Raw genomic sequence first — 21,373 nt, forward strand, 5'->3', positions numbered from 1 at the left:
TTTGTATCCTGTTGTTGTTGGGTAGAATAGTCTATAAAAGTCAATTAGATGATATTATTTGAGTTCTATATTCTTGCTGAAGTTTTGTCTAGTTCTATCAATTGGTAAAAGTGGAATGTTGAAGTCTCCAATATAAATTAAAGATTTTTCTTCTCATTTCTGATCTACTAGTTTTTGTTTCATGTATTTTGAAGCTTTGTTGTTTGGTGTATATAAATTTAGGATTGTTGTATATTCCTGGAGGATTTATTCTCTTATCATTATGTAATGCCCATGTTTTTCCTAGTAATCTTTGCTCTGAAGTCTACTTTATTGGATATTCGTGTAGCTACTCAATAATTTCTTGTTTTGTTTTGTTAATCCTCACCAGAGGATATTTGCCATTGATTTTTAGAGAGAATAGAAACAGAGAGAGAAATATCATCAAGGTTGGGGATAGAAACAGAGAGAGAAATATCATCAAGGTTTGTGCCCTTGACCAGAATTGAACCCAGGACCCTTCAATCTATGGGCCAAAACTCTACCCACTGAGCCAAACAGGGCAGGACTTAGTTTTTTGTTTAAATTTTTTGGTTTAAATTTTTTACCAAATTTGAGAAGTCTTCAGTGTTGTTTCTTTTTTCTTTTAATATATTTTTATTGACTTCAGAGAGGAAGGGACAGTGAAAGATAGAAACATCAATGATGAGAGAAAAATCATTGATTGGCTGCCTCCTGCATGCCCCACACTGGGGATTGAACCGCAATCCAGGTATATGCCCAGACCAGGAATTGAATTGTGACCTCCAGGTTCATAGGTTGATGCTTAACTACTGAACCATGCCGGCCTGGCTCAGCGTTTTTTCTTTAGATATCTTTTCAGTCTCACACTCTCTTTTTGGTCTGGTACTTCAGTAATACAAATTTTTAAACATTTACTTATTCCAAATAAGTACTAAGGATATAGCCATTTTTGTTATTTTAGTTTATTGCCTTTCTGAATGAACTCTATTGATCTGTCTTCAGCTTCACTTGATTCTATTCTCTATTATCTCCACTTTACCATTGAAACCATTCAGAAAATCTTTAATTTCAGTTGTATTTTTCAGTTCTATAATTTCTACTTGGTTATTTAAAAAAACAAACAAACAAACAAACATTTTTTTTGTTGCTGTCTTTATATTTTTTCAAAAATTTCCAGCTGTTTGGGGAATTATTATTATTTTTTATAATGGTTACTTAAATTTTTTTTTAAAAATTGATTTCAGAGAGGAAAAGAGAGGAAGAAAGAGAGAAACATCATTGATCACACTAATCTTCATTGATGATAGGCTACCTCCTACACACCCCCTACTGGGGATGGAGCCTACAGCCCTCACTGGAAATCAAATCATGACCTCCTGGTTCATAGGTTGACACTCAACCACTGAGCCACACTGGCTGGGCATGATGGCTGCTTCTAAACCCTTTCCAGGTAATACCATCATCTGTTTCATCTTAAAATTGGTGTCAGTTGATTCTCTTCTCATTCAGATTGTGTTTTTCATGGTTTTTCATATAAGTTATGGTTATATGAAAATTGAGATGCATGCTGGACATCTCAAATACTATATTCGGATTTTTAAAAAATAATTTTACTAGAGGCCTGGTGCATGAAATTTGTGCACTTGGCAGGAGGAGGGGTGTCCCTCAGACTGGATTGTGAGAGGGTGCATACCAGGCTGAGGGGCTCCACTGGTGCACAATCGGGGCTGAAGAGGGACATGGGAGGCTGGCTAACCTCGGAGGGACCATGGGAGGGCTCCGGGGCATGTCTGGCTAGTCTTGCTCAGTAAGTTTAGCCAGAACCCAGCAGTAAGCTAGCCTACTAGCCAGAGCATCTGCTTCCTGGTGGTCAGTGCACATTATAGCAACTGGTTGACTGTCTTCCCCTGGTGGTCAGTGCACATCATCAGTGAGCGATTGAGCAACCTTAGCATATCATTAGCATATTATACTTTGATTGGTTGAATGGACAACTGGACAACCAGATACTTAGCATATTAGACTTTTATTAAATAGGATTTCAGTTTCTAGTATATAGTCACCCTATTTATATTTAGGTCTTGGTTGTATTTAGGTCCTGGACTATTTTTGTAAGTTATAGTTTCAATGAAAATTGGTTTTCAGAGGCCTTAGAATGTTATTCTGATTGATTTCATTTTTCTGGCTCTCCTGGGCTCTTAATTCCTATAGTGTTGCACAATGCAAGTCGTGTGTGGTCTGCAAGCTACTGTAACTGATGTATTGAATTGGGATGACTATCTCCACTAGATCTCTGACTACCCCTTTTTTGTTTTTGTTGTTCTTATTTGTTTGTTATGTTTTGGGGTGTGTGTGTGTGTGTGTGTGTGTGTGTGTGCGCGCGTATGTGTGTTTTGTCAGAGAGCAAATCTTTTAATTTGTATATTCCTGTAGGTGATTCCAGGTTGCAGGTCTCTTTGATGCCAAATCTGTGATATGTGGGCCATAAAAAGAAATTAGAACAGACTCACAAATGATGTAATTCCTCCAGGCTTGAGTGCTTAGTGCTTCTTCTTTCAACCTTTTGGAATTCTTTTATGATTATCTGATGAATTAGTGCCAGGATATTTAATTATATTTAGGAGAGAAGGAGGGAAATGTGAGTCCATTGCATCTTTTCCCTGCACTGGACAGACTGTTTTTTGTTTTTAAAGTAAAAAACCAAAATCAAAACCCTCTTCCTTCTTGTAAGAGCAATCAATCAATTTTATTTTTTGGAAAAAATAAATCAGAAAACAAAGGAAACAAAATGGAGAAAAATAAAAGTAAATACCACTATTCTCTTCAATATATATATTATTAACAGTTTGATGCTTTGTCCTTCCCTTTTACCTTTTGTGCACATGAAGTTTTTGAAAGAGTTTTCAATGTTTTTACTTACTTTTACATTGATATATCTTAAATACACTTACTGGCCAATATATAATATCTTATTTACATTAAATACTTTTAGTTTGCAAAGGAAATGCACAAGTTAATTTATGAAAGCTAAGATTAAGATATGGAGGTATTAGAAAAGCTATCTTTGTAGTTGTTCAAATATTCTGAGTATCTAACTTCAACGAAAATTGGAATAATGTCTCATCTTCAGAATACAAGGCTTGCTCAAGGAACCATCACCTCTAATGATTAGGTTATTTTATCTCCTAATGCAGAGATCTATTATTCCCTGCTACTTTTTTTTTTAATTTTTTTTTGGTTTTAATTTAATTTAATTTAATTATTTATTTATTTTTTAAATAAGTTTTTATTGTTCATATTATTACAAATGTTCCTTTTTTTCCCCCCACCATTGCTCTCCTCCACCAGGTTCCCACCCCACCCTCTGCCCTTTCCCCACTCCCCATTGTCCTCATCCATAGGTGCACAGTTTATATTCAGTCTCTTCCCACGCCCCCCTCTCCCCTTTTCCCCAAGAATCGTCAGTTCACTCCCCTTCTATACTTCTGATTCTATTATATTCAACAGTTACTATTGTTCATCAGTTGTTGTTGTTTTAACTTCCTTGGTTTTTAGATTCACTTGTTGATAGTTACATATTTGTTGTTCATAATTTTTATCTTTGTTTACTTTCTCCTCTGAAAGAACCCCCTTCAGCAATTCATATAATTCTGGTTTGGTGTTGATGAACTCCTTTAGCTTTTTTTTTATTAGTGAAACTCTTTATCTGACCTTCGATTCTGAGTGATAGCTTTCCTGGGTAGATTATCTTTGGCTGTAGGTTCTTACTATTCATCACCTTGAATATTTCTTGCCATTCCCTTCTGGCCTGCATGGTTTCTGTTGAGAAGTCAGCTGACAATCGTATAGGTGCTCCTTTATAGGTTACTACCTTCTTTGCTCTTGCTTCTTTTAATATTCTCTCTTTGTCTTTTGCTCTTGGAATTTTAAGTATGATGTGTCTTGGTGTGGTCTTTTTTGGATTCCTTTTGTTTGGAGTTCTGTGTGCTACCTGGACTTGTAGGTCTAATTCTTTCACCAGGTGGGGAAGTTTTCTGTCACTATTTCTTTCAGTATGTTTTTGATATCTTGCTCTCTCTCTCTCTTCTTCTGGGACCCCCATAATTCTGATGTTGGTTCGCTTGAAGTTGTCCCAGAGGTTTCTTACATTATCTTCAATTTTCTGGATTCTCTTGCCTTCTAGCTTCTGTGGAGGAGTGTCTTCTGGCTCTTTATGTTCCAAATTTTTGACTTGATTCTTGCGATCTTCCCTTCTGTTTTTAGGACTCTGTAAAATATTTTTTATTTCAGACAATGTATTCTTTATTTCTTGTTGATCCCTTATCATTTCTTGTTGACTCCTTATTAATTCTAGTTGATCTCTTTTCATATCCTCATAGATCTTATCCATCTTTTCTAGGAAATTCTTGAAAAACCTTATAAGTGTAGATTTGAACTCAATATCCAGACGCTTTTTGTCCTCCATTTCTTTCGTTTGTGATCTATTTTGTTGTCGCATTTCGCAGTTACAGATGGGATGGGGTTTCAGGGTGGAGCCTGCAGCTTTGGCTTCCGTCAGCCCCGCCCTATGCGGGTCCTTCAGTGCTCGCTGCTGCCGGTGCCTCTGAGAGAAAGGTGCCCTCGATTTTCGCCTGCTGCCAAACAGTCTATGCTCTCCCACAATGAGCCGGTATTGGAGTTCAGTTCAGTTGGAAGTGGAGTTGGAGGTGGCGTTCACAGCAGTCTGGAGCCCCAGTCTCCTTCCCGTCAGGGCAATCCCGCGGCACAGCCAACCGTCCCTTCTCTGCGTGCAGTGTGCGCACTTCCCAGACCTCCTTTCGCCTCTCCCCGGGGTTCTGCCTTACAGCCCGGCTCCTTATGGCTGAGCCTGAGTCCCCGGGGTCTAGCCTAGAACTGGAGTTCAGAGCAGTCGGAGGTTCAGAGCATTCGGGGGCCCAGTCTGAGCTTTTCTCTCCTTTCCGCTAGGGAACGCCCGCCAGGCACTCGGCCTTCCTCCTCTCCGGCTCCGTCCTCTCTGCACGCCGCGTCTTCGTACCTTGGGCTTTTCCAGCTCCTCTGCGCCTCCTTCTGGTTTTCTCCTTGCTTCTCACTGTAGAATTTCCAGTCAGTCAACCTTCCTGTAGTTCTGGGCAATGTCCGTTTTATATTTTAGTTGTTTTTTATTGAAATTGTTGTGTGTGCCTGTGGCTAGGTGTTCACCTGGGCGCAGCCATCTTGGATCTTCCCCCTGCTACTTTTTATGGAGTATATATATATATTTTTTCTTTTTATAGTTTTCCAGTTGTGTATCAGGGTAATAACTGACCTCATTAGAATCTTACAGATTCTAATAGAGAAAATCTGTTTGGATCAGTTTTTACATAATTTAATATAAAGCATGTATATTAGACATATTCTTGAGCCAAGCCACCTGATAGAAAGCTAGCCTCCAATGTGACCATGTTATACAAGTTCATCTTGGTCTCTCATGGTTCAAGCCCAAGTCTAATACATTGTGACCTGAGTAGCAGAGTTTATATAACACAATATCTAACACATTACATAAAAAAACTACCTGTGCTCAATTTTTCCGTAATGGAGTTGTGGGAAGGGAGGTACAGAGAGAGACCTCAGACCTGTATATTCTACATATATAGAACATTTGGGTTGATTTTAATTTTTTATGCTTATGAATTATATAGTAGCAAAAAGTCTGTGGCTTACCTTTGCACTAGTTTTTCACATCCTCACCAACATGGGTAAGTTTCACAGGCCATAATAATAATAAAAGCACTAATAATACAAATGATAATATGACATAAAGATCTTCAGTAGATGTCATGCAAAGATATCTACTCATGTTGCTATCTTTGACAGGATTATTAAGCTTGAATATCATATTATAAATAATTGAATATATCCTCGTGGAAAATGAAGACCATATAACCAAGTAATATATCTAAAGGTGCATGACTAGATTGGGTGAGAATCTTAGGTGAAGATTCCAGGTCTAGTGACGTCTAGTCCAGGTGTCTTACCACTATACCATACTCCCTTTCTCCTCTTAGAAAAAAGTATTCTCAGAAGAGCCAGGCTATAACACAATTTAGAAATCTTTCCTACTTACACATTTTAAGAAAACTTTCAATAGGAGGAAACCAAGATGGTGGCATAAGGTATACACCTGTACATGCTGCCTCTCACAACTGCACCAAATCTACAACTAAAAGACAACATGACTATCAACTAGAACCATGGGAAAGCTGGCTGAGTGGAAGTTCTACTGCTAGAAGGAAAGAAAAAAGTGCATTGAGACTACATAGGAGGTACAGAACATGGAAAAGCAGAGGTACGAAGGTGCGTGCTAAGAAGGCTGGCAACTGAGGATGCAGTTGTCTTTTTCAAGAGGGAGGAAGATACAAGCTTCCGACTGCTCTGAACTCCAGTTTCTGGAGAGACTATGGGGACCCAGACTCCTATGGGGAGAAACTGGACTGTCTGGCATTGGGTCGGAAAGTGAGGGTGGCTTTCTCACAGAGGTGCGTGCAAGAATCATTATTTACTGCACTGGGGTGCGTGACTCGAGGACATGGAAATGAGGAGATGCAGAGATGGATGACTGGCAGCCATAGCTGTTTGCCACACCCTAGTGATTCCCTGAGATCCTACCCCACCCAATTTACAAACCCACCCGAACTGTGCACAGGGGATTTTGCATATGAATGGCCTGCCCTATTGCAACATAACCAAACAAACTGCAGCTGGGTCAGCTCCAAAACATCCAAACCTCAAGCAAAGAGGAGAAATCTCCAGATCTTGCTGTAGCTCCTGCTGGGTGGCCTCAGACAGTAGCTGACTTGCACCTCCTTGAAGATCCAGGAGCCAGTGTACCTAGTGGTCAGTGTGAGCTGACACCAGATTTCAGCTCTTTACATCCATAAGCAACACAGTTAAGAGGTAGCCTCAGTGAGCACCAAAGCTCCACTGAAGCAAGTCCTGCCCAATAAGCATATCCCCAGCAGAGCAGTTCTTCCATTACAAATACAGCTGATCTTTACAGCCAATTGGCCTGAAGGTCAATTCCTCCCAGTGTACCAACAACAATAAAGGCTTAACTACAACAAGGCTGTGCACCTAGCACACAAAGGGGTGTACCAAGAGTTTCCACCTGAGGTTATTGGGGAGGTGGAGCCATTGGGCTCTATAGGTCACCTATCACACAAAGCCACTTCATCAACACAGGGAAGCAGCCAAGATGAGGAGACAAAGAAACATGTAATGAATGAAAGAAATGGAGGAAAGCCAACTAACGGATATAGAGTTCAAAACCACAGTTATAAGGTTACTCAAGAATCTTCTAGAAACCACTGAGAAACTTAGTGAGACCTCTGAGGAACTTATTGAGACCTTCAAGGATCTTAATGAGAATGCCAAAAAATGGAAAAGGACCAGTCAGAAATTAAGTATACACTGTCTGAAATAAAGAATAATATACAGAAGTCCAACAGTAAACTAGAGGACCCCAAGAATCAAACCAAATATTTGAAATATGAGGAAGCAAAAAACACCCAACTAAAAAAACACACACACAAAAAAAGAATAAAAAAATATGAAGATACTGTAAGGAGCCTCTCGGACAACGTCAAGCATGCCAAAATCCTAATTGTGGGGGTGCCAGAAGAAGAGAGAGAGCAAGATAACGAAAACCTATTTGAAGAAATAATGACAAAAAACTTTCCCTACCTGGTGAAAGAAATAGACTTACAAGTCCAGGAAGTGCACAGAACCCCAAATCCAAAGAGGACCACACCAAGACACATCATAATTAAAATGCCAAGGGCAAAAGACAAAAAATCTTGAAAGCAGCAAGAGAAAAACAGTTAGTTACCTACAAGGGAGTACCCATACTTCTGTCAGCTGATTTCTCAATAGAAACTATGCAGGCCAGAAGGGAGTGGCAAAAAATAGTCATAGTGATGAACAGTTCTTACTCTAGATTACTCTACCCAACAAAGCTATCATTCAAAATTGAAGATCAGATAAAGAGCTTCACAGACAAGAAACAGCTAAAAAAACGTTCATCACCACCAAACCAGGATTTTATGAAATGATGATGGGTATTCTTTAAGAAGAGGAAGAAGAAAAAAAAGGTAAAGATAAAAATTATGAACAACAAATACATATCTATCAACAAGTGAATCTAAAAATCAAGTCAATAAAAAAATTGATGAACAGAATAAACTGGTGAATATAATGGAATCAGGGGCATAGAAAGAGAGTGGACTGACAATTTTCGAGGGGAAAGAAGTGTGAGGGATGCAGGAAGAGATTGGACAAAAAGCTTACACCTATGGATGAGGACAGTGGCGGGGAGTAAGGGCATGGGGGGGGGATCAGATGGAAGGGAGCTATGAGGGGAAAAAAGAGGAACATCTGTAATAATCTGAACAATAAAGATTTATTAAAAAATAAAATAAAATAAATAGAATGATAAAAAATAAAAGTGCATACCCATTGCAAAAAAAAAAAAAAAAAAAAAAAGACTTTCAATAACTAAGGTAAAGCAAAATATAGAGTTTTCTAGTTGGCTCTCAAACAGGAATAACATTGATTTAAAAATTCCATTCCTAAATATTTTGATAAGTGGATCAATTCCTGAATTCCTATAAACAATGATATTTATCTGGCGCCTACAGTATAAGTCTATTAGTCACAGATGCTTGAATCCCTAGGCTCTGGGAGTCTCCTTTTGCTGCATCGTTAACTCCTTTGGTATTATTCATATCCTCTGAGAGCTCATGACAACAATTTTCTCAACTTCTTCATCCTAAAGTGTCTATTTTTTAGGTATCTCCAGAGCATTGCTTTAGGCATAGAAGCTTAACAAATGAAACATGATTACCAGTATTTCAAGTTTTAAGTTTAAAGTATATGTCCTGAAATAGAAATAAAAGGGGTTACATATATATTTTTTTTACACATGAACATGTGTTAATAAGAATCAAATAGTTTAGCTAAAATTCACCTCTGAGAACTAAAGGTATTTATGAAATTTTCATTTATTATTAAAATGTTCAGTGTTCTACAAAGTTTCATCTTGTGGATGGTAGAAGAATGCAAGAAGCAGCAATCCAGTTGGGCACAAATAATTAAAAGAACATTTGTCAGACATAAAAGGAAGAGTGGGCAAGAAGAAACTAATATTTTCAGAGCACATATTATGTGCTGGTTACTTTAAATTGTTATCTCACTCAATTCTCAAAACAACCCTTTGGTTCAGCAATTTCCTCAACAGTTCATTGTACAAGGGAGAAAACTGAAGTTTTGAGAAGCTTGCTGATTTCTGAAAGTTCCTTAGCTAGTAAGCCAACAAGAATGGAGTAAAATCAAGTCTGGATCTCTAGGTCTTTTATCCTTTCTACAATATAAACTGCTTCCTGAAGTTCTTAAAATTAAAACAAATTGGAGTCTGGAAATCAAGGATATCTCTTTACATTCATAGAGTATAAACCCACCATAAGGTTATCCTCAGTTGAATTATAATCAGTCCACTTTAAAACACATGCAGCTAAAAATTTGAGTTTTCAGTGACATGAGAGCACAACAGCCTGGGGCTTTTTGGGGTTGTTGCAAGACTCAAGGCTAATGTACCTCTAAATCCCTCAAAGGCACATTAGTGGGTAATTACAACAAATACAGGTTAATGGGAGAACCACATCTGTTTTGTTGATGGCTTAGAAAATAATTCTGAGCTAGGAGATTTAGTCAAACTGCTTTTCTCTTTAACCACTCCTAGCCCCAAGCCATACCATACCTGCAAGGGACCCTTGACCTCATGTATGCATAGGACAAGCACAAGCAGGCACGTACTGATTCTCATCCCATTTCTAAAATAGTGACCTGGCCGATGACTTTCTGGCTGATGACTTTAGACAGGCCACACATTCTCTTGACCCAGGAAAGGCCATTGAATGTGCCAAGAGGAGGAATGTTATAAATAGATTTTTAGCCATCCTGTCTCCCAATGGACCCAAGTGGTTTTCCAAATGAATTGAGAAAAAGCCATTTAAGAGAGAGCTTTTTCTGGTTTAATTGATCCCAAGATCTTCACTGACACATATTATAATGAAACTCTAAAAAAAGGAGAGAATTATAAAAGTGGCAAAAATTTGACCCAGAGATGGTAGGTCAAACCTGTAATTTAATGGATTAACACATGGGAATAAAAGGTGATGGACTAGGGGGAGTGAGGGCATATGCTGGGACGGGAGGTGAGTGGCTGGGGAGAGGACAATGGGGGAAAAGGAGACATATGTTCTATTTTAATCAATAAAGAATAAAAAAAAGTCTTATGACTAGAAGCAGCAATTATTATATAAGGTTATATACAAAGTTCTATTTACACTGTCTATTTACCTACCTTCCTTTCTATTTATTTATTAAGAACTAGAGTCAGTGTATACGAATTTGTGCATGGGTGGGGTCGCTTGGCATGGCCAGAGATCAGAGCTGATCAGGGCCCTCTTGCCCAGTCCCAATAGGGGCAAATGGGGGCTGGCTAGCTGGGAAGGACCTCAGGACGGCTCCAGGGCAGTCCTGGCCCTCTTGCATAATCCCCATTGGCTGGACACCAGCAGCAAGCTAGTCTACAGGTTAGTGCCTGTCATAGTGTCTGGTTGAGCCATTGACCAAATGGTTGACTGATCAGACAGACACTTAGCATATTATGCTTTTATAATATAGGATATTTTCCCAAAACTTTTCAGCTACAGAATTAAAAAAAAATATATCAAAAAACCAAATAAATAAATAAATAAATAAATAAATAAATAAATAAAAGGAGACAAATGGTGGAAGAATAGATGGGCGGATTCTGAGCCCTGTCCAGCAGCAGAAAGAGAGAGCAGCTGACAGTCTTGGGTTGTGAGTGTTTATCAGTAAGCTGAGAGACAGCGAACACCAGAAGAAACTGCTGGGGGACCGCTGACAGGGGTACCCCTCACAGGGAAGCACCCACGTGGGGCTATGTCCCTTCCCGGAGCTACCTACCGGCTTTGACAGGGAAACCTCGCCATCTTGAGAGGAAGATTGGATCATGTCAGAGGCCTGAATATCCACAGCCGCAGCGACCATCAAGCAGCTGTGACCCCAGAATGCTGATCCCAGGCGGTGCGAACACTTGGGCTCACAGGAGTGCCCCACCGCATGGCGAAAAGGTCAGATTTCGCACTGAGAGGGTGAGTGAGCGCTCACGGCGAAGACAAAAGACCGGCGAGCACAGGGTGCAAGGAAACTGGAGGACAGGGACGGTGATTACAAGTAGAAGCCCCGGCTGTTGGATGGGTATCACCTGTGAAAGTGGACGGGGCTCCTAACAGGGGAGATATCTAAAGAGCAACACATTTGGATCTGGCTCAGAGGGATATCGGAGAGTTACAGGAGATTGCAGTTGGCTCGGACTTGCCCCCTCTCCTGCTCCATAGATCCCGCCCCAGGGGAAAAAAAAAGCTGGACAGGCTTTAGAGCCTGGGAAGTCAACCTAGAAACACTGCCACCCAGAGGCTAATTCACAAATTGACTCTAGTGTAATAAAAACAAAGCAAAATCTGATTAAAAATCAGGATTGGATCAATAGAGGAAGTGAATGTTCTTCATTACTGCAAATTTTAATAAAATTTTTAAAATTTTATTATTATTTTTTAATTTTTTAATTTTTTTTAATTTTTGTTTTCATTATTTGCAACGTTTACTCAAGAAAGTATTTTTTCTTCTTTTTCCTCACTTGATTTTATCTATATAATTATTACATTGTATACATAATCAACATTATTACTACTACTATTTTACCTTTTTTATATTATTTTCTTTTGTTTATTTTTATTTTATTTTATTTTATTTCAGGATTACTGTTCTACAGTCTTTATGTATCTTTCCTTCTCCAATGTTTTATTCTATCTCAACCCTACCTTTATGCCTTCACTCTCTTTCCAACCTTTTCCTTTGGTACCCTGTTCTAGATTTTCCTGCTCTAGATTTTCCACATTCTTTTTGTCTACCCCCTCCTAAAATTTCACCCTACTTGTACATATCTAATTTCCAACCCTCTGCTCCAAGCCCATTCACACCTCCCTTGCCGCTGTCCTAAAAACAAAACAAAACAAAACAAAACAAAACAAAAAAACAGTCTTTCTCTCTAAATCTTCGAAGTTGTATGTTGAATGTTAACTATACTGAAGTTGTATGCTTTTTTTTTTTTTATAAGATTGATTTGCCTATTCTTTTTGTTTGATTGTATGTTTTTGTTAGCTGGGTTCTAGTCACCTTTACTGATGGTTATTAATATCGCAAACACATTTCTATTCAGTGCCTTGTGTGTTGTACCTGGTTGTGTTGTATTTTGTGCCTTTAAATCAAAGCAGGAGAGAGAGAACTACACAACCAGACATCCTAAAAAGAGAAATCACGGGGAGACAAAGAAACAGCCCGCATATGAAAGAAAAGCAGGCTTCACCAGAAAAGGTAGTAAATGACATAGAGGCAAGCAACCTACCAGAGCAAGAATTCAGAGTAATGATCATAAGATGGCTAAAAAGAATGAAAGACAAATTTGACAATATGAGTAAGAACCAAGAGGAAATGAAGAAGAACCAAGAAGAAATGAAAAATGACATCGCTACTGTAAAGAACTCAATAGAAAGCATCAAGAGTAGACAAGAAGAAGCAAAGGACAGCATCAGTGAGCTAGAAGATGAAAAAAAACATACCCAATTAGAACAGCTTCTGGAAAAAAAATTAAAAAGCAGGAGGAAAGTCTAAGGGAACTTTGGGACAACACAAAACAAAACAATATTAGAATAATAGGGGTTCCAAAAGGAAATGAAACTGAGGAAGACATGGAAAACTTATTTCAAAAAATAATGACAGAAAACTTTCCTGAGATAGAGAAGAAAAAACCCACACAAATCCAAGATGCTCCCAGAGTGCCAAGCAAAACGAACCCCAGAAGACCGACCCCAAGGCACATTATAATTAAACTGGCAAACACCAATGACAAAAAAGAATTTTTTATTTATTTATTTATTTATTTATTTATTTATTTATTTTTTAAATATATTTTATTGATTTTGTACAGAGAGGAAGGGAGAGAGATAGCGAGAAACATCGATGAGAGAGAGTCATCGATCAGCTGCCTCTTGCACACCCCCTACTAGGGATATGCCCACAACCAAGGTACACGCCCTTGACCGGAATTGAACCCAGGGCCCTTCAGTCCCCAAGCCGATGCTCTATCCATTGAGCCAAACCGGTTTAGGCCAAAAAAGAATTTTAAAAGCAGCCAGAGAGGGACCGAAAGTTACATAAAAAGGAACCCCCATCAGAATAGCAACTGATTTCTTCACAGAAACTTTCAGGCCAGAAGGGAAAGGGATGAAATATATGAAGTCATGCAAAGGAAGGGTCTGAATCCAACAATACTGTATCCAGCAATGCTATCAATCAAAATTGAAGGACAAATCAGGAGCTTCACAGACAAAAACAGACTAAGGGAATTTATCTCCACCAAACCAGCAATACAAGAAATGCTAAAGGGTCTATTGTAAAATTAAAGAAATAGAAAGCAAAGAAGGAACAGAAGGGTATAGAATAAAAATGGCTTCAAATAAGTACCTATCAATAATAACTTTAAATGTAAATGGACTAAATACTCCAATCAAAAGACATAGGGTAACAGATTGGATAAGAAAACAAGACCCATAATCTGTTGTCTAAAAGAAACCCACTTCAGAAAAAAAGATGCACACAGACTGAGGGTGAAGGGATGGAAAAAGGTTTTCCAGGCGAATGGAAATGAAAAAAAAGCTGGGGTAGCAATACTTATATCTGACAAATTAGATCTCAGAGTGAAGGACATAACAAGAGATAATGAAGGCCACTTCATAATACTAAAGGGAGCAATTCAACAAGAAGAAATAACCCTGGTAAATGTATATGTACCCAATATGGGAGCACCCAAATACATAAAACAAAAAAAAAAAAAAACGGAACAAAAAAAAACAAAACAAACAAAAAAAAACTGCTGGAGGACATTAAGGGAGAGATTAATAGCAATACAATCATAGTAGGAGATTTTAATACCCCACTGTCACCCTTCAACAAATCATCTAAACAAAAAATCAGCAAAGAAATATCAATCCTAAATGATTCAGTAGACCAGATGGAATTAATTGACATCTTCAGAACATTCCACCCCAAAGCCACAGAATATAGATTCTTCTCAAGTGCACATGGGACAGTCTCAAAAATAGACCACATTTTGGGACATAGGCAAAGTCTCTTCAAATTCAAGAAGATAGAAATCATATCAAGCATCTTCTCAGATCATAATGGCATAAAACTTGAAATTAACTACAATAAAAATAATCCAAAGAAATCAAACACATGGAGACTAAACAGCATGCTATTAAACAAGGACTGGGTTACCAGAGAAATCAAGGAAGAAATTAAAAACATCCTGGAAACAAATGACAATGAAAACACAACAATCCAAAATCTATGGGACACAGCAAAAGCAGTTTTGAGAGGGAAGTTCATATCCTTACAAGCCTATTGAAAAAAACTAGAAAAAATGGTAACAGATGATCTAACTCTACAACTCAAAGAGTTAGAAAAAGAGCAACAAGAAAAGCCCAGTGTAAGCAGAAGGAAGGAAATAACAAAAATCAGAGCACAGATAAAAGATATAGAGACCAAAGAAACAATACATAAGATCAACAAAACCAAGAGCTGGTTCTTTGAAAGGATAAACAAGATAGATGGACCTTTAGCCAGGCTAACCAAGAAACAAAGAGAGAGGACCCAAATAAACAAAATCAGAAATGAAAGAGGTGAAATAACAACAGACCCCACAGAAATACAACGGATTGTTACAAAATACTACGAACAACTCTATTCCAACAAACAGAACAACCTGGAGGAAATGGACATATTCCTAGAAAAATACAAACTTCTAAAACTCAATCAGGAAGAATCTAAAAATCTCAATAGACCAGTGACTTGGGAAGAAATTGAAACAGTCATCAAAAAGCTTCCAGCAAACAAAAGCCCAGGGCCAAATGGCTTCACAGGAGAGTTTTATCAAACATTCAAGGAAGAACTAAAACCTATCCTCCTCAGACTATTCCAAAAAATCCAAGAGGAAGGAACACTTCCAAACTCCTTCTATGAAGCCAGCATCACCCTGATACCAAAACCAGATAAAGACAACTCAATGAAAGAGAATTACAGGCCAATATCCCTCATGAACATAGATGCCAAAATTCTCAACAAAATTCTAGCAAATCGACTCCAGAAGAACATCACAAAGATCATTCACCATGACCAAGTAGGATTTATCCCAGGAATGCAAAGATGGTACAATATTCGCAAATCAATAAACGTGATACATCACAAACAAATTGAAAGATAAAAATCATATAGTCATATCAATTGATGCAGAAAAAGCATTTGATAAAATCCAACACATTTCCTGATAAAAACTCAACAAGGTGGGAGTACAAGGATCATACCTCAACATAATAAAAGCTATATATGATAAACCCATAGCCAACATTATATTCAATGGGCAAAAACTAAAACCATTCCCTCTAAGAACAGGAACAAGACAGGGATGCCCACTATCGCCACTCCTGTTTGACATAGTACTGGAAGTACTAGCCATTGCAATTAGACAAAAGGAGGAAATAAAAGGCATCCAAATTGGAAAAGAAGAAGTAAAGTTATCCTTATTTGCAGATGACATGATATTGTACATAAAAAAAACCCAAAAGACTCCATTAAAAAAACTAATTGACTTAATAAATGAATTTGGCAATGTAACAGGATAAAAAATTAATGCCAAGAAATCCATGGTATTTCTATTCACCAACAGTGAAACTACAGAAACAGAGACTAAAAAAGCAATTCCATTTACCATCGCACCAAAAAAATTAAGATACTAGGAATAAATTTAACTAAGGAAGTAAAGGACCTATTTGCGGAAAACTACACGACACTGAAAAAAGAGATATCTGAAGATGTAAGGAGATGGAAGAACATACCATGTTCATGGATTGGTAGAATCAACATCATCAAAATGTCCATACTTCCTAAAGCAATCTATAGGTTCAATGCACTCCCCATTAAAATACCAACGACATATTTCACAGACCTAGAAAGAACTCTCCAAAAGTTCATTTGGAACAATAAAAGACCCTGAATAGCCACAGCAATTCTGAGAAAGAAGAGTAAAGTAGGAGGGATCTCAATACCAGACTTCAAACTATATTACAAAGCCACTGTTCTCAAAACAGCCTGGTACTGGCATAAGAACAGACATATAGATCAATGGAATAGAATCGAGAACCCAGATATCAACCCAAATCACTATGCTCAATTAATATTTGACAAAGGAGGCACGAATATACAATGGAGTCAAGACAGTTTCTTCAATAAATGGTGTTGGGAAAATTGGACAGACACATGCAAAAAAATGAAACTAGATCACCAACTTACACCATTCACAAAAATAAACTCAAAATGGATACAGGACTTAAACATCAGACGGGAAACCATAAAAATACTAGAAGCATCCACAGGCAGCAAAATCTCAGACGTAAGCCAAAAGAACTTCTTCACTGATACTGCCCCTAGGGCAATGGAAGCTAAAGAGAAAATAAACAAATGGGACTACATCAAAATAAAAAGCTTTTTTACAGCAAAAGAAACCATCAACAAAACAACAAGAAAGCCCACGGTGTGGGAGAACATATTTGCAAATAATACCACTGATAAAGGTTTAATCTCCAACATCTACAGACAGCTTATACAACTAAATAAAAGGAAGATGAATGATCCAATTAAAAAATAGGCAATGGACCTAAATAGAATATTTTCAAAAGAAGACAGAAGGAAGGCCAAAAGGCACATGAAAACATGCTCAAAGTCACTAATTGTCCGAGAGGTGCAAATCAAAACAACAATGCGGTACCATCTCACACCTGTCAGAGTGGCCAACATCAACAAATCAACAAACGACAAGTGTTGGTGAGGTTGTGGAGAAAAAGGAACCCTCTTGCATTGCTGGTGGGAATGCAGACTGGTGCAACCACTGTGGAGAACAGTGTGGAGTTTCCTCAAAAAACTGAAAATGGAACTCCCATTTGACCCAGTAATCCCACTCCTAGGAATATATCCCAAGAAACTAGAAACACCAATCAGAAAGGATATATGTACCCCTATGTTCATAGCAGCGCAATTTACAATAGCCAGAATTTGGAAACAGCCTAGGTGCCCGTCAGCAGATGATTGGATCCAAAAACTCTGGTACCTCTACACAATGAATAGTATGCTGCCATAAAAAAGAAGGAATTCTCATCATTTGCAGCAACTTGGATGGAATTGGAGAACATCATGCTGAGTGAAATAAGCCAATCAATGAAAGAGAAACACCACATGACCTCACTCATTTGTGAATGATAAAGAACATTATAAACTGATGAACCAAGAGACAGATATAGAGACAGTAAAGCAACAGGCAGACTGTCAAATTACAATGGGGACGGGAGGAAGATCTGGGGAGATAATAGATCAACTGATGGACTTGTGTACATGCATATAAGTACAACCAATGGACATAAAACTCTGGGGAGGGAGGGTATGTATGAGAGGGAGGGAGGGGGGCAAAAAAAATCAATAAAATATATTAAAAATAAATAAATAAATAAATTTTCTCTTTGTCTTGAACCTTTTAATTATAATGTGTCTTGGTGTAAGCCTTTTTGAATTTACTTGTTTCCTGAATTTCTATATCTTCTCCTTCACCAGGTTAGGGAAGTTTTCCATCATTATTTCTTCACATGGGTTTTCAATTTCTTGCTTTCTCTCTTCTCCTACTGGTACCCCTATAATGCAAATATTGGTATGCTTGATGTTGTCCCAGAGGCCCCTTAAGATATTCTCATTTTTAAAAATGATTTTTTTCTTTTTGCTACTCTGATTGGGTGTTTCCTGTTTCCTTATCTTCCAAATTACTGAATTGATTTTCTGCTTCATCCAATATACTTTTTATTCCCTCTAATGAATTCTTCACTTCAGTTATTGTATTCTTCATTTTTGATTGGTTCTATTTTATGTTTTCTATCTCCATTTTTATATTTCCTTTCTGTTGAAGTTCTCACTGAGATAATTGAGCTTCCTTATAACCACTGTTATGAATTCTGCATCTAGTAGATTGCTTGTCTCCATTTTATTTAGTTCTTTTTTTGGAGTTTTGTTCTGTTCTTTCATTTGGGACGTTTGTCTCCTCATTTTGATAGCCTCTCTGTGTTTATTTCTATGTATTAAGTACAGATACTTCATCTTCTGTTCTTGGTAGAGCAGTGTATTATAGTAGGTGTCCTGTGGGGCCTTGTAGTGTAGTCTCATCACTTGAGCCAATTGTTCCCTGTGTGGGTTGCATGTGTCCTTCTATTGTAGTTGAGCCTTGATTTTTGTTAACACCTCAATGGGAGGAAATTAATTTCAGGCTGATCGATTGTGAGGATTGGGGCCATGACTTCAGTTGATGAGCTATTTTACAGGGCTGACCCTACAGAACAGGATTTTCTTTAGCAGGGTCCCAGTGCCCACAAAGTTTACTTTTGCATGTGCCATTTGTGGAGGTGGTTTGGTGGTGGTCTGTGTAGTCTGAAGCTGGCTACTGGTGTGCTGGTTCTTGGCCTTCCTGGGAGGGGCTCTGGTGCAGGTCAAGCTTAGCTCTTGCCTGTGCCCTGCATGGGATCACTTGGTAGGAGGTACAAAGTGTTCTACAAATGGTTGGTTGCCGCTTAGGCAGGGTTTGAAGGTGCCTAGTGCCTGGGAGAGGCTGTTGCCATCTGAAGCTGACTGCTGCTAGTGCCAGGCTTGTGGCTACTTAGGAGGAGATATAGGGAATGCTGGCTTTTTTTTTTTTTAAGGGTTTTTGAATCTTTGAGAGATTTTTAGGAAAGTCTGAAGCATGAACCAAGACAGGCCATTTGTATGGAAAAGCCACTGAAAGAGACTTGGGTAGGCCTAAAAGTTGGGTGGGGTCTCAGAAAGTCACCAGGGGAGGCAAAGAGTGTTAGCCAGGTTGATGGAGACTCAGATATGGTGCCCTCATGCAGGCTGGGTGGGAGTAAGGCTCAACAAAGGAATGACCTCTGCTAGCACTTCTGTCTGGGGGAAAGCTGCCCCTTCTGCCCTCACCCTGAAGCCAGACAATTCATATGTCCCACATGTCCCTGGAGCCTTTTGAGCTGCCACTCCAGTGCTGGAGTTCAGAGCGAATAAGTCTGAGTAAGTCTGTGCATGGGCCTTTAAGAGGATAGCCTGGGATTCCAGAAGCCCTCCATCTTATTCAATCAGAATTTTTACTGGTTTTCAGTCAGAAGTTATGAGGACTTCTCTTCCAGTACTGGAACCCTGGGATGGGTAACCAGGTATGGGGTTGGGACCCCTCTCTTCGTGGAGGTGACCTCCAAAACGGAAATATCTCTCCCAATTTTTATCTGGCACACTTGGGTGTTAGAACAGCATCTCTGTTGCATCTCTGCCCCTCCTACTAGTTTTGTCTGGGTTTCTTCTGTGTATCCTTAGTTATAGAACTTCTGTTCAAATAGACGTTAGGTAGTCTCAATGATGGTTGTTTAGCAGTTTAGTTATAATTTTGATGTGTTCATGGTAAAATGTAAGCACAGAATTTTCCTATTTCATCATCTTGACCTGAAACCAACTGTAATCCAACTGTAATAGTTTTAGACTATCATTGATCACAGGTAACTAAAACCACAGAGAGCAAAACCATGGATAAGGAGGACCACTGAAATACAGAAAATGTCTGATTATAAGTAGATGCCTTTATTCCTTTATGAACTACCTGTCCAATCATCAGATCCGAGGGTTGTGATCATCAGTGGTTACATGTATCTGTTTTTAGAGGAGAAAAATTAGGCCATAAAAACTGGTTTACCTCTATTGTTTCTGACTTCCCAGCAGATATTGTGCACGTCTTCTGGACAAATGCTGCTTATTTTGAACTAAATATTTTGTTTAGAGGGTTAAAAAAGTTACACTTGCATTAATGTGCCTGTCTTGTGTCATAGAACCTGATTTCATTCTCTCAACACCAGACTTCAGTCAGGCTTCTTAGAGCTCTCCTCTAGGATTTCTCAAACCAATGCTGGTTTCTCTCCAGTCACAAAATGCGTGCACTAGCCATCTTCTATGATGTGGAGGAGACTCATCTGCAGCGGGAGAAGATCAAGCCAATGCAATGAGAGAAGCATGTGAGCATGGAAAGGGAAACACCCTAGGTCCTATACCTAAGGTCCCTCAGAACCTGGTTATATTCAGGTCTATGAGCTGTCCTAGTATTCTAATAAATCACCTTGTCTTTTTGCTTAAGAATACTTACAAAATGTTTCAAACACTTGCAAACCAGAGATTAATGCCCAATTCATTATGGCACCATCCTCTTAGCTTATTGTTCTAGATGTTCAGGAGGAAACACCAACTCCCTCTGTCCACCTCAAACAACTGGCAAGTCTTATTACTGAAAATATGGAGCTACGTCATTGCAGGGCACAGGGAACAGTTTGTTCCATTAAAGATGAAAAGGGACAAGTGGGTGGAAACAAAAGAGAAACTCTCCAAATGTGAGAAAGGAGATGAGATCCTTGTGAGAAGACCATCAGGGAGAAGTAAGTGTGTGGGTTTCCCAAAATGCCCAAGCTTTAGATTGTGAACTGGGGACCAGAATGATTTGCCAAGTGTCACTTGTGCAGCTTGCCACACTCTGGGTTTTGTTGGACTTTTAGGGCAATAAGCACCAATATTTACACTACACTTTACAATTTACAAAAGGTTCAGAGGTGTTATGTCATTCTCCAGATGGGGAAAATGGCCCAGAAAGAGAATAAGGCTCCATCAAGACCCAACTCCAAAGAATTGGAATCAAGACTCAGATTTAAGTCCAATCCTATGGTCTTCATCAGTGCACAACTGTTTCTGCCTCCAAGGAATAGAGATATCAGCAATTCAGCCTACTAGGGAGACCTTTCCAGGAAAACATTTCTCCAATTTTATAATGAAAGTCAATAAGAAAATAGGAATTCTTGCCACTATGAGACAGCAGAAGTAGGCCATGACTGTGATGAGAATTATTAAATGAGGATTTTTGTCAACACATCAGTCCACCTGAATTATGTATGGTCAATGAGTAGCTTTACAATAAGAAAGACCACAAGACAGGGAAACAAAGAATCTGGATCCTAATCCAGTGTCATTATTAGTTGTTTGTATAAACCACAGGAAAGCTTCTTAACCTTCCTGGGCC

Source organism: Pipistrellus kuhlii, unplaced genomic scaffold (genome assembly GCF_014108245.1).
Source record: "Pipistrellus kuhlii isolate mPipKuh1 unplaced genomic scaffold, mPipKuh1.p scaffold_m20_p_1, whole genome shotgun sequence".
In the NCBI taxonomy this organism is placed as follows: domain Eukaryota; kingdom Metazoa; phylum Chordata; class Mammalia; order Chiroptera; family Vespertilionidae; genus Pipistrellus; species Pipistrellus kuhlii.